The following is a 15,497-nucleotide window of genomic DNA, read 5'->3' on the forward strand; positions in this document are numbered from 1 at the left end:
CTCAGGGCCCATGTTTGACAAGTCAAACAAGTGCACTGCTCATCCCTGGTCACTCCTGTTCTCGTTTCCAACCAGCAAGTCAAGACTGGAGCAGTCTATTCCCCCCTCCCTGAACTTCTCCCTAGAGATTGCCCTGGCAGCTCAGCAGCTCTGCCTATCTCCTGGCCAAGCCAAGAGCCACAGGCATACATGGCAGCACCTCAGAAGGCCATTCTGTGTGCCTATTTCTGAGGCCTCTTCATACCGTACTTTCTACCCTGAGCACTGAGCATGTGGCCTTGCATGTTGCCTGAACCACCATCCCCCCTTCCTTGCCTGGTCTTGGCGGTGCTGGAGAAATGCTGCTGCCAGTGCCTTTGTGTGCTGGGGGGTTAAACCTTCCCGGCAGGGGCCACACTCTCATTATTCTGGGCCCGAAGAGCTGCTGATGTCTGGCCTAATAAGCAGAGTTTGCCGAAGCGTGATAGAAGGTCTGTGTGTGTTTGTGAGAGAGACAGAAACAGAGACAGAGACAGAGAGACCTTTAAAATATGACTAGACTGAACATCTACAGGAGTAGGAGGGTGGCCTGAATCTTCTCCCAGATGCTCTCTGAAGAGGATTCATCCAGCCGCCACTCATACTTTATCTGTCCCTGTGACAGGCTGCATGGTTGCCGAACCTTAGTTGGAGGGACAGCCCCCGGGAGAGTCAAGTCTGACAAAAAGCCTTCTTGGTTGCTCTCAGAGTAGCAAGGACCTTGCCTTGACCACCTCCTAGTGAGCTTGGAGAAAACCATCATGCTCTCTTAAAGAGCAACTCATCTTTTCCTGGGCAGCACCAGTGCCCTGGTACCAGGAACTTCCAGGGCTAGCTTGGTCAGACTCTCCTTGCCAGCCCAGGTTCTGGCCCTGAAGGCTTGGCTTTGAAGCTAAGCCCACAGGGAGATGTTCCAGAAGAGTTGAAGGCTGGTCCTCTTGTGTAGTCAGTGCCATGGTCTGGCCTATACCCTGTCCCTTAGATTTGGAGCCTGGACAAACACCAAGCTGCTCCCAGTTCATCTGAAGTGGGTGGAGCTGGACTGAATACATTGGGCACATCCCTCAAGGCCATTGTCCCAGTTTGGTGGTCAGTTCAGCCACCCGGGGAACTGGTGGGCCTGTGGGCCTGGGTGTCCTGATGCAGGCAGATGCAACCTAACCCTGGAGTCCTGGTCAGCTGGGCTGAGCTACTGTTCCCTTCTTGTCAGCTCCTATGATGAGCTTGGGCCTCCTGCTCAGTCCTGGGTCATCTTTGCATGTGAAGATTCTTGTCGGATGGGCCAAGAGTACAGCTTCTAGTCCAGGTGGCATCACTGAGAAGGCAGTCCTGGATGAGGCTCAGAGGATGCCACCACTATCTGCAGAATGGGCCAACAGGCTCTGACCCAATAGGCAGTGGCCTGACAGACTCCTTGGGTATGTGCCTTGGTACAGACACATGTACGAACGGTTCCTATTTGCAGACCGCTGGGGTCAAGCAGCAGTTTTAGATATTTTGGGGTCACACATGGTGGTGCTTACTCCTAGTTCTATGCTCGGGAGTCACCCCTGGAGGGATCGGGAGACCTTGGGGTTAAGGGTTTGGTGCCCTCCCCACTATGCTGTCCCTGTTGTGTTTGCATTGGAGGGAGCAGTGCTGGGGAGCAGTAGGGCTCTCAGCAGGTCTCTTCCACCTTCTGAGCTCAGGTTTTCCCTGTGTTTGGGGGTGGCAAGGGGCAGGTTGGACCCTGGGACACTGCAGATGTGGCACTGCTGAGTGCTTTAGCGTGTGTGTGTGTGTGTGTGTGTGTGTGTGTGTGTGTGTGTGGTCCTTATCACTCACGTTCCTTCATTCCTTCATTCCTGTGGCATTTTGACTAGTATCCTTTGGAAGAGGTTGTGTCCCTGAGGCCTCTTTCTGGCCCTCTCTTCACTCGTCAGATGTGCAACAAGTTGGCAACTGGATGTGACCCCTGTGCCCTACACATTAGTCACAGCATCACTCTGTTCAAGATGAGTCCATCCTGTGCCCATCAACTAGCTCTAGCTGTGGTTATCTAAGTACCCCGCAGGGCCGCTTTGTGATGCTGCCACTTGCCACTCTCTGGAGGGTTGGTTTGCTCCCTCCTAACCCCCTACTTCTGCCCTGAGCACCCTAAAGGCATCCAGGTTGTTAGCTGTGACCTCATCCTTGCCTGTGAGGGGCGCTCAAGCCCTTCTCTCTCTCTGCAGCTCTGGGGCAGGCCCGGGCAGACCCCTGATCGGGTTCTTGCCTTCTGAGAGTTCTGAGGACCCTATTCGTGTACTTGACATTTCTGTGTACAGTACTTGCAATGTGAAATTTTATTTTGAGACCTTATTAAGCACTCCAGTCTAAGGGTTTAATTGTTACTGATAGCTAAGAGTATAATTACCTTGGTAAAATACCACGACTATTTTAAGCCATTGAAAATTGGCTTCCAGAACTGGGTGAACACAAACTATTTTCCTATTTGAAATGGAAGCTATTTCCAGTATGCCCCTAATATTCTACAATATGGTTACAGATCTTGTTATTTATAGAACCTAAGCTGTAAAAGCTAACTTTTAGCAAGACTTTTTTTTTTTTTAAATGAAAGCAAAACCTCCCCTCCCTGTCTTGTATGCTTCACTCTGCCTTCACATTCTAGAGTGGTGTGGTTGGGGGGCCTGGGCCTTTCTCCCCTCTCAACAGGCATGTGGACCTGCCCTGCTGGGATGGGGCAGGTGGCCTGCCCAGTGGTCAGGAAGATAGCAACCCTGGATAGCCTGTATCACCTAGGACTCTATCTCTTGTCTTTCTGGCTGATGGGAGGATTGGAAATGCTCCTGCCCAAAATGCTTCATGAATTAGGAGCCCTAGCAGACCTGAGCTGCACCCAGCAGGAGCCCTGCTGCTTCCCGGGTCTGTGTGGGTGGCAGCTCCTGTCTGGGACAGTGTGGTGGGCTCTGAGCAGAACCTGGGACTGTCTGCTGTGGCAATTGTGGCATTTTCAAGTCATGAGTCCCAGGCAGCGCTGAGTGGAGAACAGATGTACAGGGGAGCCCTTCAGGAGTTGGTGAATGGGGCCCCTGGTCACCTTGAAAACTGTCTGGACAATGGCATTAAGCTTTGGACAGGAAAGGTTCAAGGCCCAGTCCTACTGTATAAGGCTAAGGGCAGGGCTGATGTAGCCTTGTTTCAACCCATACCTTCTATATACCATGTCCACAACCATTTCGGGGATACTCCATGCAGTTTCTCATGCACCTCTGAACTGTGCACCATCTGTTTCTGCCCGTTATGGTTCTGGGTTGGTCCATGAGCAAGTCCTGCTTCCTCAGCTACATTGTCCTCTCTCCTGTTTGGGCCCTGAGGCTATATAGCTGGTTCTTGGGGAGATTTGGGGTTTCTGATCAAGGCCCTGGTACCTTCTGCCACTGGCTGGGTGACTGTCTTTGATCTTTGCTGCAGCCCAGCCCTGACCCACTTTGCCACTTTTTCACAGCACTCTTAGGGTCACGATGGACCACTCTTTGACCATAGTCAGGAAATGTTCGTTTTCCTCCAAGCCCCATGCATCTGGAATTGAATTCTGGGTGTCACGTTGGCATCAGCATGATTCTCCTCTGTTGAATGTTCCCTTGATGGCCCTGCTTGCTAGAAGGCCTCCCTCCCTCAGCCTTAATTGTCAGCCCACTCGGCTCCCGCCTACCTTCTTCACTCCGTCCCATCCCTTCTTTCTGCCTCTTTTCACCAATATTGCTGACTCAGTTATTACAGCTTTATAACATCTTGATGGCTGGAAGTGAAATCCTCCAAATGCATTGCTGTTCTTGAAAAATCCTCTAAATTTATTGCCGTTTTTAAAGATGCTGTGGCTGACGTTGGTCGTGTGCGCCCCTACATATTTTAGAATCAGCTTGCTGTTTAAGATTCTCTGCTGGGTTGGCATTAGTGCCGGGCTTGCTCTGACTAGAGCTCAGCAGGGAGAGCACCTAGTATCATTTCCCTCCACCACCTCCTGCCTCCCGCCAACCCCCTACCTCCTGCTTCCTGCCACCTGCCTCCTTCCTTTCCTTTCTTTCGCTTTTTTTGATTTTGGGACACTGTGGAGTCATTCCAGAGCTACTTGGGAGACTCTGTGGTGCCTAGGAATCAAACCTGAGTATGGATACACAAAGCCTATGCTCAAGCCTTCAGGAACTGTCCCTGGCCAGTGTTCCAGAGTGGGATGCCTGGAACTGTAGGAACAGCCCTTCAAGGGGGTTGACTGCCCTAGCATGTGAGGGATTTGTTGTTGTTCCTGTAAAGAGCACAGTAGGTTAAGTAAGTTTGGGAACCTATGTATTTGACCCATGGTTTTCAGCCTTTTTTTTTTTTTTACTGTGAACCAGTAATTGAAAATGATTGTTCTAAACCCTGACCATTTTGTGCTCTTATATTTAGACTTTACATTTGATAAGATTTGTGGCTGATGGGGTAAGAAATCTTATCGTTTTTAGATGTACCCCATTTGGAGGACACAATTTTGATATTTGCTGCTAAGTATTGTGTCTTCTATGTGAGTGGGCTCGTGAGTGGAAATGCAGCTCAGTTTTGCCTGGCTCTGCCTTACCAGTATGGTGAGGGGGCTTTGTCTGATGGTTTTACATGGCCTGTGGGCCACTGCCTCAGTCTGCCCTTCATCACGGGGCGCTCTGCTTCAAGACGTGTGTTTTTCATTTCCCAGCTATTATTAGTAGAGTAATAAAATTCTCTTCATTTGCTGTTTTCTAAGAGTTTCTTTTTTTTTTTGGTTTTGGTTTTTGGGTCATACCCTGCAGCACTCAGGGGTTACTCCTAGCCCTGCGCTCAGAAATTGCCCCTGGCAGGCACGGGGAACCATATGGGATGGCAGGGTTTGAACCGCCATCTTTCTGGATGCAAGGCAAACGCCCTACTTCCATGCCATCTCTCCGGCCCAGAGTTTCCTGTTTAAATGAAATGCCCACCTCATGCATGTTCATGAAGGTTATTTTACTATTCAGATCATAGGACTTTCCCCATGCTCTGTGGAGAGATTTGTAGAACCCAGTCTTCAAGGTTTGGCTTATCCAGAGCCATATGCAGGCAGGTAGGGATGCTGAGCAGGAAAGAGCCACTTTGACTCACTTACTAGCTCATTGCTCCTTCCTGTTCTCACCACTCTGCTGTGGAAGCTGGCTCTGCTCAAGGCACTGTTGAAGACCTCAGCCTGCCAGAATCAGGATCTCTCATGAAGGGGCCCGCCAACAAGGGTTCTTGCAGTGGTTGAGGGAAAGGGCTGGGCTTTAAAGAAAAAGGCTTAGAGGAACCTTGGAACTTGGCAGAACTGCAGCGTGCTAGCAGTTTCTATTTTCTCTTTAAACTCATGGGAGAGCTGTTAGGTGTGGGGAGTGGTATCTTTCTCCTCGCTTTCCAAATGAGGACAGCCCAATTGCTCATGTGTGGGTTGGCATGCTGGGTGTAGGCTTGAGGGCCCCCCACCCATCAAACCTTAGGTCCTATCACCCCAGAGACCTCCTGTGCTACTGCAGCAGCCACACCCATCTAGCCCCTAATCCATTCTCCATCTCTTATAATTTTGATGTTTCAACAATATTATATGATGGGCTAGAGCTAGAGCCATAGCACAGTGGGAGCATGTCTTTGCTTTACACATAACTGACTCGTTTGAATTACTAGCATCCCATAAGGTCCTATGGGCACTGGTAGGAGTGATTCCTGAGTGCAAAGCCAGGAGATACCCATGAACACTGCCAGGTGTGGTTCAAATCCCCCCAAATAATGATTCAGTATTTGACAATAATTTTTGTGTGTTTATATTTATAACCCCTTTTAAAAGTAGCTTTAGTTTTACAGAAAATGAGCTGCAATTCAGAGTCCCTGTTCCGTGTTCCTTGCCCCCCAGTTCACATTTGGGTTCACTTTGTAGTGCTTATTCTGTCATGTCCAACTGAGGGCCATGCTGAGTACTCTCACTGCCCCACACAGCTTGTGTCCTGATCCTTTCTCCCTGAGCCTGGCAGGGCCAGCACCTCTGCCCTCCCTTTATGCTGCCAGTCTCTCCTTTTCTGTCATCCGAGCTGGTTCAACGGTGAACATTGCTCTCAAATCCCTTAGTGTTTGCTGAACAGTGGGCAGCCATGGTCTGAAGGACTGTGCCATCCCTCTGGGTTGCTTCCAAGTTTGGGCAGTCAAGATCAGGCTGCAGAAACTTCTTCATGCTGGGTTTTCTGCTGGACTCTTCCAAGCCGTGAGGAGAGGAGAGTGGCTGTGTTGGCCTCTGCCCTGTATGTACATCTTCAGTGCTCTTGGACTCTGCCTCCAGGAGCATCTCCCACACCATGTTTCTTTGCCTTCAGGAAATCCCTTCTTGGATCTTTAATGAAGGGCTATTAAGAAGGTCATCATGGGGGAACAGGGCCAGTGTGGTCCCTGACGATCTCTCTGAGCAGGCGTGGAGGAGTCCTGTGGTGGTGTGGGGGAAACCTGTAGACCCCTTGGATGATTGAGTGGTTCCTGGGGAAGAGGCAGGCTGGAGGGAGCTTGGCTTGAGGGGGGAGCTGGACCAGGAAGCAGCTGTGGTGTGTGAGTGGATCTTTGTGTCGTGATAGGATCTGAACACCTCATGCCTGACTCTTGGAAAGCAGGACCTTTCATGGTTGGAAGAAGCTATTGGTGGATGTGGGCAGGAATGTAGCCTGCACGGTCTTGATTTGCCTTTGCTCAGCTTCAAGTGAGACTCTTCTTGCTCATGAGGAGGATCCATTTGCTTTCAAACTCAGTTTCCATGTGTTACTATGGCACCTTCACTAACTACATGGTGAAGCTGATAGTGTCTGCCTCACCCCACAGAGGGTCATAGAACCGGGCGGGTCATGGGAGAAGAAAATCCCAGAAAATACTTTCAGGAAATGTGGAATATGAGCCACACCAGAATGCCTTTGTCCCATCCACATTTTCCAGGTTTACTGAGTCAGGGTTTTGGGGGGCATGGAGGAAAGGCCTTGGGCCTTGGGAGACCTATAGACTGGGATACCAGGGCCTGCCCGTAGACCATGCCCTAGGTCTCACTGTGCTCTGCATGGTCAGAGAGTGGGCATGGTGTCTAAGAATCCTGTGGAGACTCTGCAGCACTCCTGATAGCTCTGCCTTCAGCCGTGCTTGTTCCTCCCTGGACACCCCCACCCCGCCCTGGAGTGGGTGCCATCTGTGTGAATGGGACTTGGAGTCTGACAAGCCTGGCCCACACAGCACAGGAGAGCCAGAACCCCGAGATATCAATTCTCCCGGCCTCTGCTGCCCAGTCTATCCCAACTGTTCCCCACCATGTCCACTCACTTGTGGTCTCTTTAGCTTCCTGTGACAGGCCCTCAGAGCGCCTGTGGAGCAGCCAGTACAGAGGGCACCCTGCTGCCCAGTGACAGCTGGGACTCCTCAGGCCACCAGCCGGGGCTGTGTGGGTGCATCAGAAGAGCTTGAGACAGAGCCCTCTATTTCTGATACTTGTCTTAAAATTAGAAGCTCAGAGAATGGTATTAATTGCCTCTTCCCCCAGGGGTGGAAGCTCAGGATGGAGCTGCTGGCATGTGTGGGTGCCAGGGCGGAAGAGGCTTGGCCCTGGATGGAGCCAAAGGTGTGCCTACCCCCACCCACTTGTCTCCCTCCAGGTCTTCAGACTGCAGTGCAGACTTTACGTCCAATTGTTCTAATGCTCTTGAGGCATCTTGGTTGTTTTTGTTTGGGAAAAACAAAAATCTGGCCATGTTCAGGGCTTGTCCTTTACTCCTGGCTCTGTGCTCGGGGATTACTCCTGTTCAGAGGGCCACATGTGCTATTGGGATGAAACCCAGATTAGCAAGTGTTTTACCTGTTGTACTATCTCTCCAGCTCTTCTCAGGCTTCTTTCCTGCTCCCTTTTGTGCTTTGAGAGCCATAGCTGTTTCCTGAGCACCCATTTTTGGCCCACTGTCAGAGAGGAGCCTGCATTGCCGGGGTCCACGGAAGTCTTGCAGGCAGGATGCTGACAAGTTACTTAAAGCCTTTTCTAACGGAGAAGCCTGGGGACTTATGACAAACCCCTAGGTTGGGAGAGAGAAAAAGAGGAGAGAAATCTGGATTTGGGATCAGGGTAAGGTCAGATTGAGGGCTAGGTAAAAGGAATAGATATACAAGGAAAAGAATAAATAGTCCAAAAAGATACAGCTGAAGGTCTATCAAAACCAGGAAGAAAAGCTGTAGCCAGGAGTAGAAACAGTTTGGTCAGATTGCTGCTCCAACTGCCTCTTCAAATTGCCAGACTCTCACGCTGACTATCCACATTGAGCTTCACTCTTGGGTGGGTGGAGGAGGTTTATAGCCCCAGCCAGCCAATAATAGTTGATTAAGATCTTTCTTAGGGGCCGGAGAGATAGCATAGAGGTAGAGTGCTTGCCTTGCATGTGGAAGGATGGTGGTTTGAATCTCGGCATCCCATATGGTCCCCCAAGCCTGCCAGGAGCGATTTCTGAGTATAGAGCCAGAAGTAACTCCTGAGCGCTGCCGGGTGTTACCAAAGGGGGGAAAAAAATAAAGATCTTTCTTAAAGGTATGCACCCCTTTTATAGCTGGACTGTTTCTGGAGTAAACCAACACTGTACTGTAGGACAAGAGCCTATGAGCACTGGGTTGGCTCCACTCTCCCTGGCTGCTTTGTGGCCTTCCCTGCTTTGCACATGTGTGTCCCAGTCACTAGTGGTCCACATTAGTCAGTACAGTTCAGTTCCTTTGAGAAATTGGTGCAGCTTGGGCTTTCCCGCTGCTCTTGCCCTGCCGACACACACGCACGCACGCACGCACGCACACACATACACACACACATCTGGCCTTTCCTCCTTGTGGGGCTGCTGATGTGGCTGTGTGGGGGTACTGGGTAGATCCTCACACATAGTTTCCATTTCAAGTCTCTAAAACTGGTATTGAACTTATGGCTGGTTGAGTTGCTCAGCACGTGCTTCAGTGCTGATCCCGAGGCCTCGTCAAGAGTCCCCATGCCTGAATATCTTAAGGAGAGATGGACGTCTGCATCTTCATCAGTTGCACAGGACTGGAGCAACTGACTGTGCCTGGTCAGTGACCTTCTCCTCCCCTTCTGGAATGCAAGGACTCGAGACAGATGCCCGCCCAGCTGAGGGCGCTAGTGCACCTCCTTGTGTACCTCTCACGTCCCTTCCTCTCTGTGCAGACCTGTTCTTTTCAACTCCATTTCGAAGAAATCCCAATCTTTGAATAACCTTCATCCTGAAAGGAAAGGAAGTTGGCTGCAGGTGAAAATTGATGGTCAGGCTCAAAGACACGCTTCCCCGCCAGGCCGCCTCTCGAGTGCTGCTGCTAAAAATAGCTGCGGCATCTCACTGCTGTTGTTTGAATCATCTCCAAGCCGCTCCTGGTGATTATTTCAAAGATATTAGAGATGCCACCGGCCTCCTGGCTCTCGCTGCTGGCTCAGGCCTGTCTGCCCTTGGCCCTGGCTGGCATGGCCTGGTAGCCTGCTAATGACCAGATCAGCAGTTTTGGTGTCACTGGGCAGTTGGCTCAGAGGACTCTGCCCTCTGAGGTGTCCTTGCTTGCACTGTCCAGCAGACTGGATTCTCAGGGCCACGGCCTGAGTCCCAGGCATGAGCTTTCCTGGTCAGAGGCATACTTTTGGCATGGTATGGCATGGACAGCACATGGTAACTGGGACCTCTCCCTTCTATCAGTGGTGAGATGTGGGGCCCCAGCACTCCTGCCACCTTCTTCACTGTCTCCTCTAGCAGGCACTCCTGGCTGTCCCTTGCTGTGCATGGCTTCTTGAGCTCTTGGGGGTGTGGCATGCTGCTGTCCTCATCACAGGGGTGACTTTGATGTATGTATGTGTCTCCTGCTGCTGGCTTGTGTGGCAGCTTCCTCACTGGAATCTGGAGCAGAGGGAACTCTTCAGTCCCCTTCTCCATGAGCTCCTGGCTGCCTTCCTGGGAAGCCAGTTATCCATTCCCTCCTGTGTACATCCCTGCAAGGCCATCCCTGCAAGACGGGGGCAGGGCAGGGACACTTGAGGCGCTCTCTGGGGTCTTTGCTCAGCAGTGGAGCTTGGCCCAAGGTTCAGAAACCCCAGGTGGAAGTGAAACTCTGGTCCTTTCCTGTGCCTCTCACTTCAATGGGGGGAACCCAACAGAGCATGGCAATTATAGGAGACACCCTGGAAATGCCTTAATAAGACTTGCACACATACGAATGGTCAGACATGAGGCTCAGTTCTGTCATGGAGCTTGCGCTGGTAGACCAGTGCTGAGGGGCAGCCCACCTCAGAAACTTTAGAGACCTACAGATACCTTGTGGAGACCTGAGTCCGATAGATATGCACTAGCTTCGTGTTTGTTCATTGGTGTCAAGACATAGATGCCACCATAGATCCCACTGTCTCCAGTCACAGTGTGAAGAACACATGGAAAAGAGAATGATAGGATGCAGACAAGTGCCTAAGAGTGGCGCCCTCTGTGTCCTGCAGTGCCCCTCATAGCTTCCAGTAGGTTGGACCAGGACCGAGCAGGCCCCCTGCCCCATCATTTCTCAAACCTGCGGTGTGGTCATGGCCATCAGTGCTGAGGACCTGGCCTGGCTCCCAGCCAGTATCTGCGTGCAGCCCTAGTTAGCTGACTTTACTGATGTGTTTCTGACAGTTCCGTCTCAAAGTCATCTTGGAAACAGTATGAGGCAGGATTGGTCCCCATTTTTGGAAGAAAAATCTCAATGAAGAAGGTTGAGGAAGCTGACAGTGACCAGTGGTGTCCAGCCCAGGCCTCTGCCCATTCATCGTCATCACCACATTCATGTCCAGGAGTGGAGTGTCTGTTGCTGGGAATACACACAAGTATGTGCATATGATTTTCCAAGGGCATATGCACATGTGCATATTGTATGAGGACACCCATGGGTGAAATGTGAGGTGAATCTGTGAGCTTCCACAAGAGTGTATGTGGGTGTTCTCATCTGGAAAACCAGCTCTTTCGTGCAATTTGGCTACTTCTCCCAGGAGACCCTCATGGAACATTAGGCCCAGTAGATGCTGCCCAGCCCCGCCATTCTAATAGTTATTAAAGAGCAATAAAAGGCTCTGTATTTACAGACCCGGAGTGCGCCGGCTGGAGGTATTAAATGTCATCCATCATCAGGTGGAGACAGAACAGGGAGTGTGGTTCGTAGTCAATATTCTTCTGGAAACACCAGCTGCTCCCGGCAGAACTCTGAGGTCAGAAGTAGGGCTGGGCAGGGCTTCACTAGATCTGGATCCCAGTATCTGCTTGCTCTCCAGGGTCTTCAGATCACAGGCAGGACGCCAGATGGGGCCCTCAGGGCCTGGCCAGGTTTCTGCTTGCTACTTTTGCTGTGAGGAACCAGAATGAGGGAGAGGAAAGTAGAAGTGTTTGCCCACAGACTTAGGGTCCCAACAAGGGGACACGAACACTCAGGAGAACAGCAGTCTATCTCCCACTCCCCACTCTGACAACTGACCTGGAGTTTTATTTTCTCCCCTGCCCCGTGGGTGCCCTTATTCAGGTTTGGGTGGCATCTTGGAGCAGGGGTGACACTGCGGAGCCTGGCTTCTCTGTGGGTCTATTGGCCTCTCATGCATATGGGTATGGGGGATCTCCTTTGTGGACCTGGGTTTAAATGCTGGGCTGTTTCGCCTTCTCGCTCTGCTGCTTGGGACAATGAGGGGGCTTTAGTAATGGGGTCCAGTAGGAAGCAGGTATATAGCAAGCGGGCCTGGTGTTTCTGGGATGTTGGCCAAGCCCCCTCAAAGTTTGCCAGCTTATGTAGACACCTCCCCTCACTTTGATTCCAACCCATGCCATTTGCAGAATTCTGTTCTAGCCCTTCCAGACATTTCCAGAAGTTCAGACAAGTGGAGTGGCTCTCCCCTGGCCATTCTCTGCCATGCCAGAGCATCTGGGTGCAGGATGTGCACTCTCCTGGGCTCCTGAAAGCACAGGCGGGTGTCTGGGCCATGTTCTGAGCCCTCTGGCAAGGGCTTCAGGCACCACTTCAGTAGGGCCCCCAAAACACTTTCCTCAGGACCTGTGCTCCCCTGTGGCTTGGACCATCTGGCTTCCCTTTGAGGGAAGAATAGTTTGGGTTTACTTGCCTGTCCTGTGTGTAACCCTCAGAGCTGAGAACATGGGGTCTTAGCCCTTTGGGGGCTGCAATGCAAGAACAGGCCTCTCAGGGTGCCTGTTAAGGACCAAGCGCCTCAGCTGGGAGTGATTCCACCTGGCTGTGCCCTCCCTTCCTCTCTCTTGACTCTGCCTGGGGTCCATGGGTCCCTGTGAATGACTGTCTCTCTCTGGGGCTTCCTGGCAGCTCTCTAATAAGCTTTTATAAAGGGCTTTATCCACAGCTTTATGAAAGTCTCTAAATAAATTAGATCCACTGGTTAGCCTTTGCCAGTGATTTTTATTAACCTCCGGTTAAAGAAATATTGCTGGTTACAGAAGCATGATTTATTCCTGCATGAGTTAGCTCCCTGGGCCGCTGTGTGCCCCTAGAAAAAGGACGCAGTACGGAGCAGTAATGAGGAGTAGGTAGTGGGACATGGCCATGGCTTTTCCCTTGAGTGTAGCCGCATGTCTCTTCATGGGATCTCTCCAGAGCCACCTGCAGCCCTGCCTCCCAGTGAGGGCAAGATGCCTCATTGCTGGGCTCCTGGCAGCTCTGCCTCGGGAATCTCTCAGGCCTCTGAGAGCTGCTTCTCCGAGGGGAACCCGCTGTCACTACCCCCAACACACACACACACACACACACACACACACACACACACACACACACACACAATGTGCCAGAGCCCCTCTCCTATGCCATGGGAGTGGCTCAGCACTGAAGGCTGTTTTGCTGCCAGCTAGCCATCCATGGCACTCCACTGCCTGAGTCTCTTGGAGATCTGGTGCTGACCTTTAGGAGGCACCACCCCCCAGTGTGGACATCTCCACTGGGTCTGTCCAGCCCGTACCCAGAAACTTATGGTAGGCTTTTCAACCCTGTGACTTCTTTTTGTTTGTTTGTTTGTTTGTTTGTTTGTTTTGTTTCTGGGTAACACCCGGCAGCACTCAGGGGCCACTCCTAACTCTGCACTCAGAAGTCACTCCTGGCAGGCTCAGGGTACCATATGGGATGCTGGCATTCGAACCACTGTCCGTCCAGTATTGGCCACATGCAAGGCAAATGCCTCATCACTGTGCTATTGTTCCGGCCTCAACCCTGTGACTTTAATGGTTAGAGATGGTGCGTGCATTTAGGCTACATTCCTGGAGAGAACAGGCCAGGGTGGCACTCATAGCATATGGCAGTGTTCCCTGGCCTGCTCAAGATTCAGGCTAAACTCTTTCTGCCTGGCTGCCCCCAACCATTCTCAGCTTCTCTGCCCATTTTTAGCTCCCCGCTTAGTCCTAGAACTTTCACCTACCCCAGTGCCAGTGGAATGAGGTAAGCACCCTGTCCAGGCCTCACCCACAGGTCATCAGCTCTGACTCAGAGTTTTGGGAGATTTCCTGTCCCCATCCTGGAGCCCAGCCAGCAGCTGCCTCTCAGACCCCCCACCCCTTGCACATCTGCCTGGCATGGCTCAAGGGCTGGAATGGGCCTCACCCTTCAGGCCGCCCTCTGTAGCCCCCTCAGCTCTGGCCCAATGCCGGGAGCACTGTGGGAGCACATTGCTGCGAGGATTTACCGAGGATTAAAGTTAATTAAAGAGCTCTCCCTTGCTTTCATTTCCGTGTATCTGGCAGCTATTTACATGCTAATGTGGGCCCTGCCACGAGAGTGAGGCGGTGTCAGCTGCAGGCGTATTAGCAGGCAGAAAACAGCGGGGAAATGAGATGAGTACTATTTTATATATTTATATTGTGTCCCCACGGATGGTGAGGTGTGCGGATTCAGACACATTTGAAAGTCACAGGCACGGTGGTGGTGGTGGTTTTTTTAATTTTATTTCCTGAAGTGTCTATGTGGCTGACTTGAATTTTCTCCATTAAGGCTACATCTTACGCTGCATAATTGAATGCATTATGCATGGTAATATCTTTGCATAAGCACTTTTATAAATAAGGAGAGTGAAGAGAGTGGGCACTACCTCTCCCAGATAACACACCTTCCGTGAAGGTCACTCAGCCCCCGTATCATTGTCCCTATCCCCTGCCTCTGACCACAAGATGACTTGGTGCATGCAATGGCAATTACAAGTGGGAGGGGCATGTCTGGGCAAGGATCAGTGTCTGAGAGCCATGGGTCCTCATACTGCACATCTGGACCCTATGTTTTGTGCCCAGTACCTAGAAGGGACTTGTTCTTTGCTGAATGAAGGAATGAATGACTAATTTTTGTTTTGGGGCTACACTCATCAGTGTTCAGGGTTTACTCCTGACTGCACTCAGGAATCACTCCTGGCAGGCTCGGGGACCTTATGGGATGCTGGGGATCAAACCCAGGTTGGCTGTGTGCCAGGCAAGCACCTCCCCACTGTCCTATCACTCTGACCCCTGAATGAATGAGTATTATAGGGGGGATAAGACTGTGTTTCCAGATAAATGGATTTAGACCAGATTCACCTATTCCCTTTGCCAAGTACAGCTAAGAGTCCAGAACGAGTCCTCCAGGGTCCCAATTCATTTCCCCCCACCCAGACTTGAAGTCACAGTGGTTGGAAGCCCAGAAATGCTCCGACAAAAGGAACCAAAGAAAGACCGTGGGGGAGCCCCATAGCAAGCACCCCAGGACCAAGAAGAACAGAGACAGGAAGGTGTGAGAATGTGCTGGAGTAGGCCTGGCCAAGCCCCAGGGACTACATGTGGTCTCAGAAAAGGAGACTGAAAAGACCTCTGACCCTAGGAGGGCTTGGCAGCCATTTCTGTCTCCTCTTTGTCCCGGAGCAGTTTTGATCCACTCTGACCCCGAAGGTAGTGTTTCTTTTCTTCCAGGTTTCTCTCTTCTTGGAAATTCTTGCTGCTGGTGCTCATCTCTGATCTCCCTACTGCTGGGAGGTCCCTGATACTGTCTCCCCTCTGACTCCATTGCAGTAATCCACAGCACTCCTCTTTCTATGCCAGCCTTGTTGGAGGCTTTACTGATCTCATAGAGCTTTTGGGGGAACCAGCTCTTGGCTCATTTCTGTTACTTTATTTCTGCCCTAAACACTGTGCTTTCCTTTCTGCTGCTGCTTTGGACAGCTGGTATTTGAGAAAGATTCCAAAGTAGTTCACTGAAAGAGTCCTCCAGTGAATTGTACCAGAAGCAGATCCACATCCACCAGCAGTAAAAAAAAAAAAAAAAAAAGTTAGCATCACATTCATCAAAAAAAAATATTTTTTTTTTTTACTTTTTGGGTCACACCCAGCGGTGCTCAGGGGTTACTCCTGGCTATCTGCTCAGAAATAGCTCCTGGCAGGCATGGGGGACCATTAGGG

General features: G+C 51.1%; 1 protein-coding gene across 1 annotated transcript in view; it reads left to right on the plus strand.

Annotated features, from left to right (window-relative positions):
- The window catches only part of MAD1L1 (mitotic arrest deficient 1 like 1), a 215,911-nt gene that overhangs the window by 126,710 nt on the left and 73,704 nt on the right, over nucleotides 1-15,497 (plus strand). The gene's annotated exons all lie outside the window — the stretch shown is intronic.

This window comes from Suncus etruscus, chromosome 15 (genome assembly GCF_024139225.1).
Source record: "Suncus etruscus isolate mSunEtr1 chromosome 15, mSunEtr1.pri.cur, whole genome shotgun sequence".
NCBI lineage: Eukaryota > Metazoa > Chordata > Mammalia > Eulipotyphla > Soricidae > Suncus > Suncus etruscus.